The 16,004-nt window shown below is 38.8% G+C and overlaps 1 pseudogene across 1 annotated transcript; it reads left to right on the top strand.

Annotated features, from left to right (window-relative positions):
- The first annotated feature begins 2,455 nt into the window (after window positions 1-2,455).
- Window positions 2,456-15,784, top strand: LOC306843494 (cytosolic phospholipase A2-like; annotated as a pseudogene). Its single transcript has 17 exons — window positions 2,456-2,470; window positions 2,579-2,645; window positions 2,839-2,987; window positions 3,503-3,613; window positions 3,844-3,878; window positions 3,973-4,117; window positions 9,835-9,969; window positions 10,066-10,288; window positions 10,405-10,463; window positions 11,025-11,080; window positions 12,747-12,899; window positions 13,623-13,692; window positions 14,139-14,204; window positions 14,580-14,775; window positions 14,872-15,020; window positions 15,204-15,398; window positions 15,707-15,784. The product of its transcript is annotated as a cytosolic phospholipase A2-like (transcript).
- Window positions 15,785-16,004: the final 220 nt, after the last annotated feature.

Raw genomic sequence — 16,004 nt, forward strand, 5'->3', positions numbered from 1 at the left:
GTCCATCTGTAAAGCATATCACTATTCCTTCCTTACTCATACACAAAATGCCAATACACAACATGCACACACACTTGCAACAATACCCTGCTCATTTGGTTCTTAGTGCAAGGTAAGGCAGAATAAATGTAAACATTTTTGTTGCTATTTAGAATGTGTAATCATTCTTTACAATCCTAACCATGTCTTTAGTGAATATAGTGTTAGTTGTATTAGAATAACAAATGTCATTTATGTGTGTGTTCTTTAGTCTTTGTGTGTTGTATGTTCTTTGTGTGAGTGCATAACCCTAAACCTCTCTTTTGTAATTTCATTTTAGTTTTGTCCCTATTCACACCATTAAAAATAAAATTTTCATTGTTAATCTGATGTCAAATAATTCTCTAATTAAGTAACAAATGTATTAAAACTAATCTCTAAAAACATAACTCAAAATAAAACAATAAATTGATTATTAAAAACAACATATATAATAGAGTTTTGGTAATTTCACAGTAAAGTATCCCTGTCATTGAAAAATAGCTCTTTTAATTTAATTCATTTATATATATTTCTTTTCAGTGCATTTAGATGTCCAGTGGCATAGACACCTTCTCTGGGAGCAAAGTTCTTTGAGGAATTCTGGATAACAATTTACACAAATGCTGATGTGCATCAGTGGGGATGCCATGATATAATATTCATAGCCTTTTTTTTTTGGACAGTTTTTTTGCTCTAGATAGGCCAATGCTGGCTTACAATTAAAGAGCAAAATTATGTGGACACATTATGTAAACAGAAACAGAGAAATTATATGCTACAATCCATACATCAAACTTTGTTTTATGAAGTCAGGCTCCACATAAATTCTCTTAAATATCAAGTTTAAGGGAGATATTTTTATGCTTCTGGCTAACCACCTCAAAGTGACAATATATTGGTGTAAAAAAGATATGTTAATCACACCAACCCCCAACAGTGCACTTATGGGCTTTGTCTCTTTTATTGGCACTTCTGTTTTCCCCTAAATTTAGAGTTAGATGTAAAGATTGTAACGGTGTGTGGCTGTAGAGATGTGCATGACGCAGGAGAAATCCAAAATAAACAGTCTTTAATTCAAACTTAAACTCAGGAGACAGGAGAATAACCAGGAGAACATCAACTAAAGGTAATACAGGACAAAGGAACTCAGGAGAGCACATAGGTCTTAAATGAACAGAGACCAAAGAGAATTAATTAGACACAGGTGGATATCAATGAACTAATCAGGGAACACAAGAAAACTAGGTCAAGTCAGGTAGAACAGAAAACAAATAGACTCAAAACACATTGAACATGTGACAGATAGAAATGCATTCAAATTTTAAAAAGGTAAAAACTATAAATATTAAAGGGCTAGTTCACCACAAAATGAAATTTCTGTCATTAATTACTCACCCTCGGGTCGTTCCAACCCCATAAGGCCTTCATTCAACTTCGGAACACAAATTAATGACTTGTAATCCGAAGGTTGCGGGTTCGAGTCTCCGGCTGGCAGGAATTGTAGGTGGGGGGAGTGAATGTCCAGCGCTCTCTCCACCCTCAATACCATGACTGAGGTGCCCTTGAGCAAGGCACCGAACCCCCAACTGCTCCCCGGGCGCAGCAGCATAAAATGGCTGCCCACTGCTCCGGGTGTGTGTTCACGGTGTGTGTGTGTTCACTGCTGTGTGTGTGCACGATGGATGGGTTAAATGCAGAGCACGAATTCCGAGTATGGGTCACCATACTTGGCTGAATGTCACTTCACATTAAGATGTTTTTGATGAAATCTGAGAGCTATCTGACACTCCATAGACAGCAACACAACTGAAATGTTCCCAGGTCCAGAAATGTAGTAAATACATCGGTAAAACAGTCCATGTGACATCAGTAGCTCAACTTCAGTTTTGCGACGCTATGAGAATACTTTTTTTGTGCAAAGAAAACAAAATTAACAATTTACTCAACCATTCTTCTCCCCCAAGTTACGTCTTCCGCCATTTTAGAGAGTATCACAACGCATACGCATGCTTTCCCCTAAGCGTAAACAATGCTTACTACGCAGATTACGTTCATGCGTACGCTTTTCCCCCGAACGTAAACAATGCTGATTACGTGAAATACGTTCTGAGGTACTCTCCAAAATGGCGGAAGACGTAACTCGGGGGAGAAGAATGGTTGAGTAAATTGTTATTTTTGTTTTCTTTGCACAAAAAAAAAAGAAAAAAAGTTGAGCCACTGATGTCACATGGACTGTTTTACCGATGTATTTCCTACGTTTCTGGACCAGGGAACATTTCGTGTTGCTGTCCATGGAGTGTCAGATAGCTCTCCCATTTCATCAAAAACATCTTAATTTGAGTTCTGAAGAGGAGTCTTACGGGTTTGGAACGACATGAGGGTGAGTAATTAATGACAGAATTGTAATTTTGGGGTGAACTAACCCTTTACGTCCATGAAAGATTTTTCTGTATACACTTATCAATGATGATAAAGATTATTTTTTAGTAGTTTTAGTAGAAGGGGAAGCACTAGCAGCAGTAATGGTGGTGAGCTGAGTGTTCTGTGTATTTTTTAGGTTGAACAACAAATCTCACACAAACTCATAGTGAAAGTGTTGCGAGCTGAAAATGTCACCAAGGGGTGTGAGTACTTATTTTCTGTACTTTTTAAATATGAAGTTTACGTACTTACAGAATAGGCATTTTACTTCACACAGCATAATGAATTGTCTTCATCAGTTTTAAGCTACTAAGCTCAAAGGAATGAGATTTGATTTGGGTATTTTACAGAATAAATCATGACTGCTTCTAACAAACAAACTAAACATGCTTGCAGTGGATACCCCCGACCCATATGTGGAGTTGTTCATCCCCACTTCCCCAGAGAGCAGAAAGAAAACACGACATATAGACAACAACATCCATCCAGAGTGGAATGAGGCATTTGAATTCATCCTCGACCCCAACCAAAACAATGTGCTTAAGGTAAAGAGAAACAAAATTAATTTCTGTTCCTAATCTAAACTTACTTAGCTCATCTTCAACATTACAGTCACTATAATACTGTAATTTGCTATTAACTACGCAACAGAGGAGCAGAAATGAATATAAAAGGTGCAAAAGTGTGTAATTTCTGGCCCACTAGTTTCACCAGATGGGTTTCCAAACAGGTTTGCCTTTGTTTACTATTGTTGAAAACATGTAGTTTACTGTAGCTTTAAACTCACGGTATGTTAGGTTACCACCCCAAAAAAACATACCAATGTTATAAACCTCAAAATGTCTCTGCAAATTTAATAGGGATAGGAGACACTGAATAAATTACACACTTCCTGATTGCAGTACATTGACCTATCATGTTGCTATAATAAGGCCTTGCGATTTCCAACTAGTAATTTGAACCTTTCTTCAATTCTTTTATGTTGATCAGGTTTTTGGAACGTACTGTTCTTAGCAGTGTACGTACAGTCAATGATATGGTTTCTGTCTCTTGTTTCCAGCTGACATTAATGGATGCTAACTATGTGGATGAAATGTTGGGTATGGCTTCATATGACATCTCTAAACTTAAAGTTGGACAAACAGTACTGGTGTCATTTCTTATAGGAAAAGTAAGTTTTATATATTTGAGAAACACTTTCTCTTTAAGAAAGTTTTTAAAAGGAAAATCAATCCTGTCATATTTTTATAGTACAATAGCTTATATATAGATTATTATATTGTTAAAATGTAAGAACTCTCCTCTTCTGCTGTTGTCACATTTGTTTCTATTTTTCTTCTCTCCCTGCCTTCTTCTGTCTTTGATCTGGATTGTGTAATGTCTGTTATTGTCGTTTCACAGATGACCAATGTATACTTAGAGCTTTCCTTGGAGGAGTGTTATGTATAATCACAATGAACAAAATTGGCTTCTGAAGCACCACAAATAGCTGAAGCACCACAAATCTGACTTTTCCCCCACTGTTCGCAGCTCAGCAATAGACCTGAGATTCAATCTGGATCTGTGCCCTAAAGAAAAGCTCTATAGACAATACCGGTGTGACAGAGTCATGCTGGGCATCAAGAAATTGTTAAACATGGAGGAACCTTCCTCCCTTCCTTCCTCTCCTCATGAGGTACCACTCATTCATTGACTGCTTCCTCCACTGGTCATGAAGGATCATACAACCCGAATTCCAGAAATGTTTGGACCTCTTTTAAATTTGAATAAAATGAAAACTAAATGAATTTCAAATCGCATGAGCCAATATTTTATTCACAATAGCTAACAAATAACATAACATAACAAATGTTTAAACAGAGAAATTTTACAATTTTATGCACGAAATGAGCTCATTTCAAATTTGATGCCTGCTACAGATCTCAAAATAGTTGGGACTGGGGCATGTTTACCATGGTGTAGTATCGCCTCTTCTTTTCAAAACAGTTTGAAGATGTCTGGGCATCGAGGTTATGAGTTTCTGGAGTTTTGGTGTTGGAATTTGGTCCCATTCTTGTCTGATATAGGTTTCCAGCTGCTGAAGAGTTTGTGGTGGTCTTTGACATATTTTTTGTTTAATGATGCGCCAGATGTTCTCTATAGGTGAAAGATCTGGACTGCAGGCAGGCAAATTATGTGCCCGAACTCTTCTACTATGAAGCCATGCTGTTGTAATTGCTGCAGTATGCAGTTTTGCATTGTCCTGCTGAAATCCAAAAGGCCTTCCCTGAAATAGACGTCGTCTGGAGGGGAGCATATGTTGCTCTAAATCCTTTATATACCTTTCAGTATTCATAGTGCCTTCCAAAACATGCAAGCTGCCCATACCGTATGCACTTATGCACCCCCATACCATCAGAGATGCCGGCTTTTGAACTGAATGCTGATAACACGCTCGAAGGTCTCCCTTCTCTTCAGCCCGGAGGTCGTTATTTCCAACAACAATGTCAAATTTGGACTCGTCTGACCATAGAACATTTTTCCACTTTGAAACAGTCTATTTTAAATGAGCCTTGGCCCATGGACACGACGGCGCTTCTGGACCATGTTCACATATGGTTTCCTTTTTGCATGATGGAACTTTAGTTGGTATCTGCAGATGGCACGGCAGATTGTGTTTACCGACAGTGGTTTCTGGAAGTATTACTGGGCCCATTTAGTAATGTCAATGACAGAATCATGCCGATGAGTGATACAGTGTTGTCTGAGGGCCTGAAGACCACGGGCATCCAACAAAGGTCTTTGGCCTTGTCCCTTACGCAAAGAGATTTCTCCAGATTCTGAGATTTGCAAAGCCTTTGCAATTTGACGTTGAGGAACGTTGCTTTTTAAGTATTCCTCAATCTTTTTACCCACTCTTTCACAGACTGGAGGGCCTCTGCCCATCTTTACTTCTGAGAGACTCTGCCTCTCTAAGACATCCATTTTTATAGCTAATCATGTTACAGACCAGATGTCAATTAACTTAATTAGTTGCTAGATGTTCTCCCAGCTGAATCTTTTCAAAATGTCTTGCTTTTTCAGCCCTTTGTTGCCCCCGTGACAACTTTTTTGAGACCTGTAGCAGGCATCAAATTTGAAATGAGCTCATTTAGTGGATAAAAGTGTAAAATTTTAAACATTTGTTATATTCTCTATGTTCTATTGTGAATAAAATATTGGCTCATGTGATTTTAAAGTCTTTTAGTTTTCATTTTATTCAAATTTAAAAAACGTCCCAACATGTCCGGAATTCGGGTTGCATTTTGAATTAAACTGATTCTGGTTTACTGTGATGATGTTTTTTGTCACAGCCATTGTTCTTGTGAGCAAGAGGGGTGTGGTTGCATGAAAAACAGTACAGAACATGTTTGATGCAGATGTCACCTCACTGTGATGCACATAGAAACACCTAATGAAATACAGCAGAAAGTTGAGTTGCGCTGGTGACGCAGAATTCCCTCACACAGCTCAGATTTCCACATAACTTTAGGAAAGTCATCATATACCAGATAAGGTATATGATGGCATCATCAAGCAGCCGTGACAAAATATTATAAATATTTGAGCATTAAAGCTCTTAATGAAATGGCTTTAATGGTTTTGTTTTGTGAATGTCTCAGGCGCCCTTCATTATCAAGTTTCTGTTTTCTTTGGCACATTTCTTCTGCCTTTACGGATTCAGTATTGGCTCAATACTGACAATCTATAAATGGACATATCTAAAGAGGAAATGTTAGTTAAGACTTGTCTCATAGGGCTTATGTATTACAGGATGATTTAATAATCAATCGATAAATAAATAAATAAATAAATGAACCATATGCAGGAAATGACTAAAGTTAAACTGCTTTTGTGCAATTAAAGGATTAATTCACTTCCAGAATAAAAATTTGCTGATAATTTACTCACCCCTAAATCATCCAAGATGTTAAGGAAAACATTATAGGATTGTTCTCCATATAGTGCACTTCAATATTAGCCAACGGGTTGAAGGTCCAGATTGTTTCAATGCAGCTTCAAAAGGGCTCTACACAATCCCAGCCAAGGAATAAGGGTCTTATCTAGCAAAACAATCTGTCATTTTCTAAAACAACAACAAATTTTATACTTTAACCACAAATGCTTATCTTGCACTAGGTCAACCTCAAGCATTACATAGTCATGTTGAAAAGGTCACGCGTGAGATAGGCGGAAGTAAAGAGAATGTCGGAGCCGATGTCGGAGATTTTGAAGTTGGATGAGAAAATGAGATGGAGTTTTTTGCACTACCTTACCTTCTTGAACTAAAGTAAACAAAGGAACAACAAATCGCACGTGCCTTTCCAAAAGGATTATATAATGCACATCACAGAGCAGGCCTTTGTGGTTAAACAGTATATATATTTTCATTTTTTAGAAAATGACCAATCATTTTGCTAGATAAGACACTTATTCCTCAGATGGGATTGTGTAGAGACCCTTAAAGCTGCATTGAAACAGCAGTTTGTACCTTCAACCCGTTGTCACCTATTGAAGTCCACTATATGGAGCAAATTCCTGGAATGTTTCCCTCAAAAATGTTTTGTGCATGCATATTTCCCGAGAGCAAACACTGCATCCTCTAGTGGACATTTTGGGGACAGATGCCAGCAGGGCCGGTGTCTGAAGCACATGTGAAAATACTCAAATCCTATTGATCCACGTATCCCGTGACGTCATGGGCAGACACCCGGAAGTATAAAAGGGTACCTACTGAACACATCACCAGCTTAGCTGTCTGAAGGAGATGTAAAACAGGCAGGCCAAAGGCATGGCGAGGGGACCCAGTGTCTCATTCCCTCTTGGGGAACCATGGTTATATACGTAACCCGAGACGTTCCCCTTCTAGGGAACTGACACTGCGTCCTCTAGTGGAGACTTTGGGGAATGAAATGCCATGCCGCTGTGCATGCCTGTCCACCTGGTGGGAGAGCACCAAGGAAGTGACAGACAGTTAGCAACCCTTTCCTCAGAAAGGGGCCAAGCCACTGACGCCCCGGGCCAATCACACACAGTAGCTTGGCTGAAATGGGGAACCCAGTTTCAGATGAAAGAGGGACATCCAAATCAAGTTAGGAACACAGGTATCCACAGCTATCCAGCTATTTACCAATACCTTCCCACAAATCTGGCTAGACCACAGAGAGTGGGCAATCTGCTTACAACCCTAACAGGGGAGATAGCACAGTCTAGGCAAAGGTTCAAGGAGACTCCTACTTAAAAACCCTAAGCACATAGCAATTATCAGGTAGTCATATTCTTAGCAAGGGGAACCCTCTGTAATTGAACCCTCAGCCATCCTCCACTGAAGATTGCCAAGACCACAGAGATTGAGCTATCTACCTAAAACCCTAACATGGGAGACAGCACAGTAGGCAAAGGGGCTCAAGGAGACCGCTACTTAAATACCCTAGTAATCTGGAGCTGGAGCATGGCTATTCTCGAATAGTAGTTCCCTCAGATAAGGCTGAATATTGCCCAGACCACGAGAGTGGGCCATCTATTAAAGCCCAAACAGGGGAGACAGAGTCTAGGAGAGGGGGTCTTGGAGACCACTAATTAAATACCCTAACAAGAGGAGCAGTCGCTAAGCTGGAACAGCGATCCAATTTTATTGGCAAGGATTCAGCACTTACTTGAGAGAGCTTGTGCCAAGGGGACCCCAACCTAGTCATGGAAGCCAGGCTAGAACACAGCTGCCCTTAGAATACAGCTGTCCTCAACTATGTTCCAAAATATATTCATGCCCAGTGAGATTCTCCACACACGATAATATGCATATTAGAGAGGCACAACTGGGTTGAATATGAAACGACTCTGTGCTCACACTTCATCGTCATAACAATCCAAATACAATCCGAGGTGTCTGACACACCATTTAGAGAGGATCTGTAGCTCCGGCATATCAAAGCAATCACCGCAAGCTGAGAAAAACTGTCGTGGCGAGGGGGGATCATGCCGCAAGACAAGCGATTTGTCCCACATCCCTCGGGAATTAGAACAAGCACGAGTGGAGCATTGACATTGTGAATCATCACGCATAACACTGAACGCACATGCTAAATATAGCGCTATCATCGGGATCCGATAACCCAAAAGAGAACCTGTCCACTAGAGGATGCAGCATGAGCTCCCTAGAAGGGGAACTTTAATTTATTTTCGACTGAAGAAAGACATGAACATATTGGATGACATGGGGTGAGTAAATTATCAGGAAACTATTATTCTGCAAGTGAACTAATCCTTTAAATTGAATGAGACGTTCACACTTACATATAATAATAACAGAGTAAGTTTATGCGTATTTGGCGTGCTGTCCAGGGGGAGGGCTCCGAGCTCGGTAATCATTCCCGAGCCCGGGGTACTCCCCTCGACCAGGGAGAGGGTACGAGCTCGGCATTTAGCCCGGACCCAGAGTGCTCCCCTCCGAGTGCTCCTCCCCGTGCTGGGGTAGGGACCGGCTAAAGGTGAGGAGTCGGGGTGGTGGAGGGATGTTGGAAGACGAGAGATAATGATGGTAAGACTGCTTGGTTATTTATAGGGATTCTCTCTCCTGCTGATTGGATAGGTGGTGTAATTGCTGATGATGAATTGGCCGTGTTAATTATCTGCGCGTGCTCCTCCCGAAATTTAATAAAACATCACTTAGTAAATACAATTACATTGCTGTTAGAAACGTTAGCCTAGAAATGCTAAGGATCTGAAGCATAAATATATTTTATGAATTATTACCAGTGTTACCTGGTATGCTTTTTATGTTCTTAAAGACACAGTGTAACAGAATTAGTGACCAATCCTTTCTTCTATGCTGTTCACATGATGTGAAACAGATTATCAAAAAGAAAAATGTAGTGAGGGGTCTTGGTTCAGTCCCACGGAGCTTGCAGCCGACTGCAAGAAAAGGGTGCTGTTTAAGTGATGTCCAGTATACGTCACCAGAGAAGAGTCTTGTTTCACTGGAAAGGTCAAATTATGACTTATTTTAATTAAAAATGTCAAAACGTGAAAAAAGGAAAAGAATGCATGGATAAATCCTTCATAATCAAATCTATAACTGACTTTAAATGCTTTCCAAGGGCATGCAGAAGGGAAGTAATTTATCTGCACATTAAAACAATTTGATTACTTTTTAATTAACTTTAGACAAGTTTTGTATTTTCAGTAACTCTGCAATGATGTGAATATAGCATATAGCATTACTGAAATCCAAGTTGAAGATAATTAATCTCAGATCATTTGAGGACACTCTTTGCAGTAAATTGTAGTCAGTTTTTTTGACTGAATTTTTTAGCATTGTTAGTATTTTGGTAGCATTCTACTTTGTTACTAATATTTGTGTTTACTTGCATGCAGGTTCCAGTGATTGCTGTGCTGGGCTCAGGGGGAGGTTTCAGGGCAATGGTTGGGTTCAGGAGTTATGAAGGCTTTGTATGAGTCTGGAGTTCTGGACTGCATCACATATATTGCTGGCCTATCTGGATCCACTTGGTATGAGGACATTTAACTAAGCTTTTTTATCTTTGTATATTCGTCTTTTCACTTCGTATTCAAATAAATGCTCATTTGCTGTTGTTTGTCTCACTGGTACATGTCCACTTTGTACTCCCACCCAGAGTTTCCCACTAAGGGTCCAGAGCAGATCAACCAGGAGCTGATGAATCGTGTGAGCAGTAACCCTCTCCGACTACTCCTTCCTAAACACATCATTAACTACGTACATGCCCTGTGGAGCAAGAAGGCCACAGGGCAGCCTGTTACCTTTACAGATATCTTCGGGATGCTGATAGACGAGACGCTCATTCCCTCTGTAAGTATCTGATGTTTTGAGGGGGTTTCTTTGTTCTTGCATTTCTCTTATTCAGAAATACACAATGTTCATCTGGCAATACAAAGACTCAATTTCTCCTTCTGCTTTCTCAATAGAGGATGGACACCAAGTTGAGTGAGTTGCAGGAAAAGATAAATAAAGCTCAGGCTCCTCTGTGGGGAAGTCGTGGCCTAATGGTTAGAGAGTCGGACTCGTAATCGAAAGGTTGCGGGTTCGAGTCCCCGGCCGGCAGGGATTGTAGGTGGGGGGAGTGAATGTACAGCGCTCTCTCCACCCTCAATACCACGACTGAGGTGCCTTGCTCAAGGGATGCAAGGGATATCTTCGGGATGCTGATAGACGAGACGCTCATTCCCTCTGTAAGTATCTGATGTTTTGAGGGGGTTTCTTTGTTCTTGCATTTCTCTTATTCAGAAATACACAATGTTCATCTGGCAATACAAAGACTCAATTTCTCCTTCTGCTTTCTCAATAGAGGATGGACACATCCCGCAGATATCCCTTGCATCCCTTGAGCAAGGCACCGAACCCCCAATTGCTCCCCAGGCGCCGCAGCATGGCTGCCCACTGCTGTGTGTGTGTGTGTGTGTGTGTGTGTGCATTTGTTCACTCACTGCTGTGTGTGTGCACTTGGATGGGTTAAACGCAGAGCACCAATTTCGAGTATGGGTCACCATACTTGACAATACGTCACGACTTTACTTTACTTTACTCTACCCTTGTTCAGCTGCCTGCATGTAAAACCAGATGTCTCTGAGCTTAAGTTTGCAGGTGAAAGGGGTTTACTTTTCTGTGCTTTTTTTAAACTCTATTGATCAATTAAAAAAGGGGTCTTTCTTAATATAACAATTTTAACGTGTATTTTAGAACTTCTTATTTAGTATCTGTGCTTGCATATTTATGCCAAAATGTCTGCGATTACAATTTCAAGGGTAAGTTATTATTTTCTTTATGACATCAAAAATCCATTTCCATTGTGCCAACTAATTGTGTAGGGTAATACTATACCTCAGAAATATACAAAGCTACATTGTTGTCAGTGTGCTTACTGAATGAATGGAGGGGGATGCCATGTATAGTAGTCTGACTTGTTGAACTGCCTAGGGTGAACCCAATTGCGTCAGCACATTAATGTAAGAATGTGAACAAGTATGCAAAATTTCTTTTTTTAGTTCAAAGAACACTTGTATTGTTCTTCTAAATCCCCAATAAAGCCCTGAAGTGCCAAACGTTTTAGTTGTTCAAAGGTTTGTCTGGCAGTCTGTAATTGAATATAGGCCATAGGCATTCTCCTAATTCTGTTACAATTGACTGAACAGGTCATACCTCGTGAGATGTTGGCAGTTCTTTCTGGTTTGAGAAGTAAAGAATGGAAACATTTTCTATAGACATTAAAGGGATAGTTCACCCAAAAATTAAAATTCTGTCATCACTCACCCTCAAGAAGTTCCAAACCTGTATGAATTTCTTTGTTCTGCTGAACACAAAGGAAGATATTTTGAAGAAAGTTTGTAAACAGGCTGTTTTGGGACATCATTGAAAAAAATACTATGGAAGTCAATGGTGCCTCAGAACTGCTCTGTTTCCTACATTCTTCAGAATATCTTCCTTTGTGTTCAGCAGAACAAAGACATTCATACAGGTTTGGAACTACTTGAGTAAATGATGACAGAATTTTCATTTTTGGGTGAACTATCCCTTTAAGTAAATAAATTAATCTTACCTAAGAACAGATTTACATCACATTTGAGCAGATTTTAATGCACATGGCTGTTTAAATAGAACATAAATAGACCTCTTTATTGTTAGCAGTTTTTTTCAGACATCACACCTGTCACAGGTATTTTATTTTTGCTATATACATGCATCAGTCCAGCAGGAATACATGCAGCTGAATGAGAGCAACTATTCAGACACTGAGACATTTAAGGGAAGCACCCTCACGTCACATGTCATTGAGGTACTAAAATAATCTTAGGAGACAGTAAGACATCCGAACCACTCCTACATCCACAATAGACTAAAACCGTGGTAACTCTCAGTACCTCAGACTTTGATTAATAATTTTTGTCTGAAAAACCATCTGTCAACTTTCTTCAAGCCCATTCACACAAAATAGCTTTTGTGTTTTTGACTTTTGAGCGTTTCGTTTAGTTGATTCATGCATCTGCCTTCGTCAAAAGTGACATGTACTATCAACATTCTCAGGAAGCTGAAATCTGAAACACTGCTTTCGCACATTGCCAGAAACTATTTGAAATATGCAATTTGTCATTATGTGTCTTGGAACCTAGTTTTGGTCTGTTGTCCAAAATTATATCTTACCTATATATAATTAGGCCTCCTGTTTATTTGTTGTCATGGGCATGTTTTGCAGATTTCTGTTAGTAGTGGATACACTGTGGTTGTGTTTTGATTGGCGTGTTTTAACCGACAGATTGGGTGGAGTTCAGTCCGTATGAGATCGGAATGGCTAAATATGGAACCTTCATGACCCCTGACGTTTTTGGAGTTCTTCAGGTGTAACGTGGTCAAGAAGCATGAAGAGAATCCTCTTCACTTCCTTATGGGTACAGAGTCTTCTTTGTTTTCTGGATTTCTCTTAGTAGTAAGTGGAGAATCATGAGAAGAAGCTGAAATTGTCAGTGTTCTTATGGAAATAGTGACAGCATATAGTTGGAATCTTCACTGTCAGAGTCAAATATCACCTGATTTAAGGGTGTTGGTTCAGTCATTTACAATAATCTCATCCTTACTGTATTGTAATGCGAGAAAAATTATTGTAATTCAATCGCACACACTCAAAATTTGACAGTCACTGTGACCGTACAGAAACATTCTTTGAAAGGTGTACTGCCTAGATAAAGTTTCACAGCAGATTTAAAGTTTATTTTTACAACACTGACGTGAATATCTGCAATGGTATTTGTTTTCTACTGTTTTAGACTCTATATAACCTTTAACAAGTCTTATTTTACCTTTTTTTTTCTTATTTTACAATTTTATAACCTTGAAGAATAAAGACGAACATTAAGTAGATTTTAAAATAAAGGCTAGATCATATTTCATCCTGTTATTAAAAAAACAACAACTAAAGCCTATTGTTAGGACCATTAGGTTAAATTAAATAGTCACGTACATTTGTAATGAACAATTGTAAATAGCCTAATTTATCATTTTAAACTTTTTATTTTTATACATTCAAATGTATGTATATGTTTACTTTTGATTTTGGGGTGAGATATGGTCAAATAATACAACATCATGTTTTAGGATGTGTGTTTGTAAATGTTGGGACAGGTGTGTGGGGCAGTGCATCCTGTTCAACAAAATTTTGGGATTCAATGATGTGTCCAACGGCAGCACCATGGAGGAAGAACTAGGTACGATCACCAGCTTTTTTACAGATCCAAGAACAGTTTTACATTGCTTATCTACCCTTTTTTTAAAAAAATGAAAACACATCCGTTTTCATCTGCATGTCATACAAATGTCTACAGATTTGTATAGAATGTAAATGTCCTTCATTCACGAAGTTCTACATATTCTCCTTTCCTAGTGTGATATATAGTAGAGGAAGAATATGTTGCAGAATGATTGCCTTGTGTGTTTGCATGTCTGAGAGTAACATGGTATGAAACTGTAATGTTATTACTAATGAACTTGTGCATAAATAAAGCAACAGTTGTGAAGCCCACATTACATGCAAACATCCTGGCACACACACCCATACTGGGATGATCTGAGAGATTGTGATATTCTCAGCAGACAACTGTTGGAGCTGGTTTGCAGTGTGGTTTTGATGCTTGTTTGCACATTTATTCCACAGAACAGATCAAACCGGAACACATTGTAGGAGAGGACAGTCTAGATAATGATGAAGACTCACATAAAGGTGAGATTTTACAACATGTACACTACACAGTAAGTAGCTTGGCACAAACATTTTCAAACATTTTAATGCCACGAACCCCCAAAATGAGGAACTTTTTCCAAAAATATAAAGGCAGGTACATATTTGCATGTATAAAGACCAGATTTCTACCAAGGTAAAATAAAAAATAGTTTATGTATAAAATATTACAATAATGTCAAATTTGTTTTATTATTAATTCATTTTATATATGCATGTATGAATTGTATTGTATACAATTTTTTAATTATAATTTTTTCAGTGAGCTTACTATTTGTCTTGATCCCACAGCATCCCGTTAAAATATCAGTGCAAATCCTGAAATATAATGATTTTGGTTTTGTCTTACACCTGCAGAGGACGAGTATCGGGCCAGCTGGATGCAGCGCATGGTTAGCTCTCTCTTCAGTGACTCAGTTCTTTTTAAAACACGAGAAGGCAGAGCAGGAAAAGTACACAACTTCATGTTGGGCTTAAACCTCAACAATGGTGCCACTTTCCTCTTTCACTGAGACCGCCAGTCCCATGGAGGATGAGGATGATGCGGTCACAGGTAAGAGTTTGCGTTTGTTATGGTCATTTAAGTTTACTGAATTATCCTCAAGTGTTGCCTCATTTCTTGTTCTTGTCTAATTTTGGATGCTTTCAGACGTAAAGAGCACGAAAATTCACGTGGTGGACAGTGGATTGACCTTTAACCTGCCTTATCCACTGATTCTAAGACCTCAGAGAGGTGTTGACCTCATGATCTCCTTCGACTTTTCTGCCCGACCGAGTGACTCTAGTCCTCCTTTTAAGGTTAGTACTCGGGCTAATCAATCAATTCAACATGTTAATTTAGTGTCATCAATTTTTAATAAACAAAGAAAGAAAAAAACACAAGCAATTATCTGTATATTAGTTATGTAGCATAAAGAACCTTGTACATGCACAGACAATATGTCTGACACATAGGTTTTGTAAATGATTGTTCCTTTGTAGGAACTTCAGCTAGCTGAGAAATGGGCACGAATGAACGAACTTCCATTTCCCAAGATTGACCCAAAGTTGTTTGATCGGGAGGGGATGAAGGAGTGTTATGTATTTAAGCCCAAACAAGGAGAAAATAACTATTACTATTACCTATTATCCATTTTGTCCTGGTCAATATTGAATTCAGGACGTTCAAAGCTCCGGGTCTGTGTTCTTTGCTTGTGTTTTTTTAATGAAGTAGTCAGCTTTGCATATGCAGATTTATAATAAATTCCGACAAGTTCAGTTTTGTCAAATTCTGTCCTGTGCATATTTGCATATTTGTTTGTGTAGTGATGGATTGTGTTCGACTCTTTAATGAGCTGGTTGATTTGCATTCCTGTTTATGTAATGCATGAAGTGGGCATGATTTATACAATATGAATCTTATATGCTTTGAAAAGTTGATTTGGATGTTTTAATAAGATGTTTTATATAAAAGTGTGGTGTATTTTAAAGGTGTTCCACGTTAGTCGGATAAAGAGAGAGAATTTGCAGACTTTGACATCTTTGATGACCCAGAGACGCCTTATGAAATTCAACACGCTTAACAACATAGAGGTCAGTCCAACTCAGAAACGTTCTGATTTATATGCTTAATTTAGATTGATAGTACTACTTTGCTCTCACAGTTTCAATGGGAAACAATATTTTAAAGAATAATGTTTGTAATGTATTACAATTAGGTGTAGCTGATATCATTTTTGTGTGGGTTTGTTTGAATCAGTTTCAGAATTCTCAATGTTTCTTTTGCTTCAAGTTTAGGCTTGT

The sequence above is a fragment of the Barbus barbus genome, assembly GCF_936440315.1.
Source record: "Barbus barbus genome assembly, chromosome: 24".
In the NCBI taxonomy this organism is placed as follows: Eukaryota; Metazoa; Chordata; class Actinopteri; order Cypriniformes; family Cyprinidae; genus Barbus; species Barbus barbus.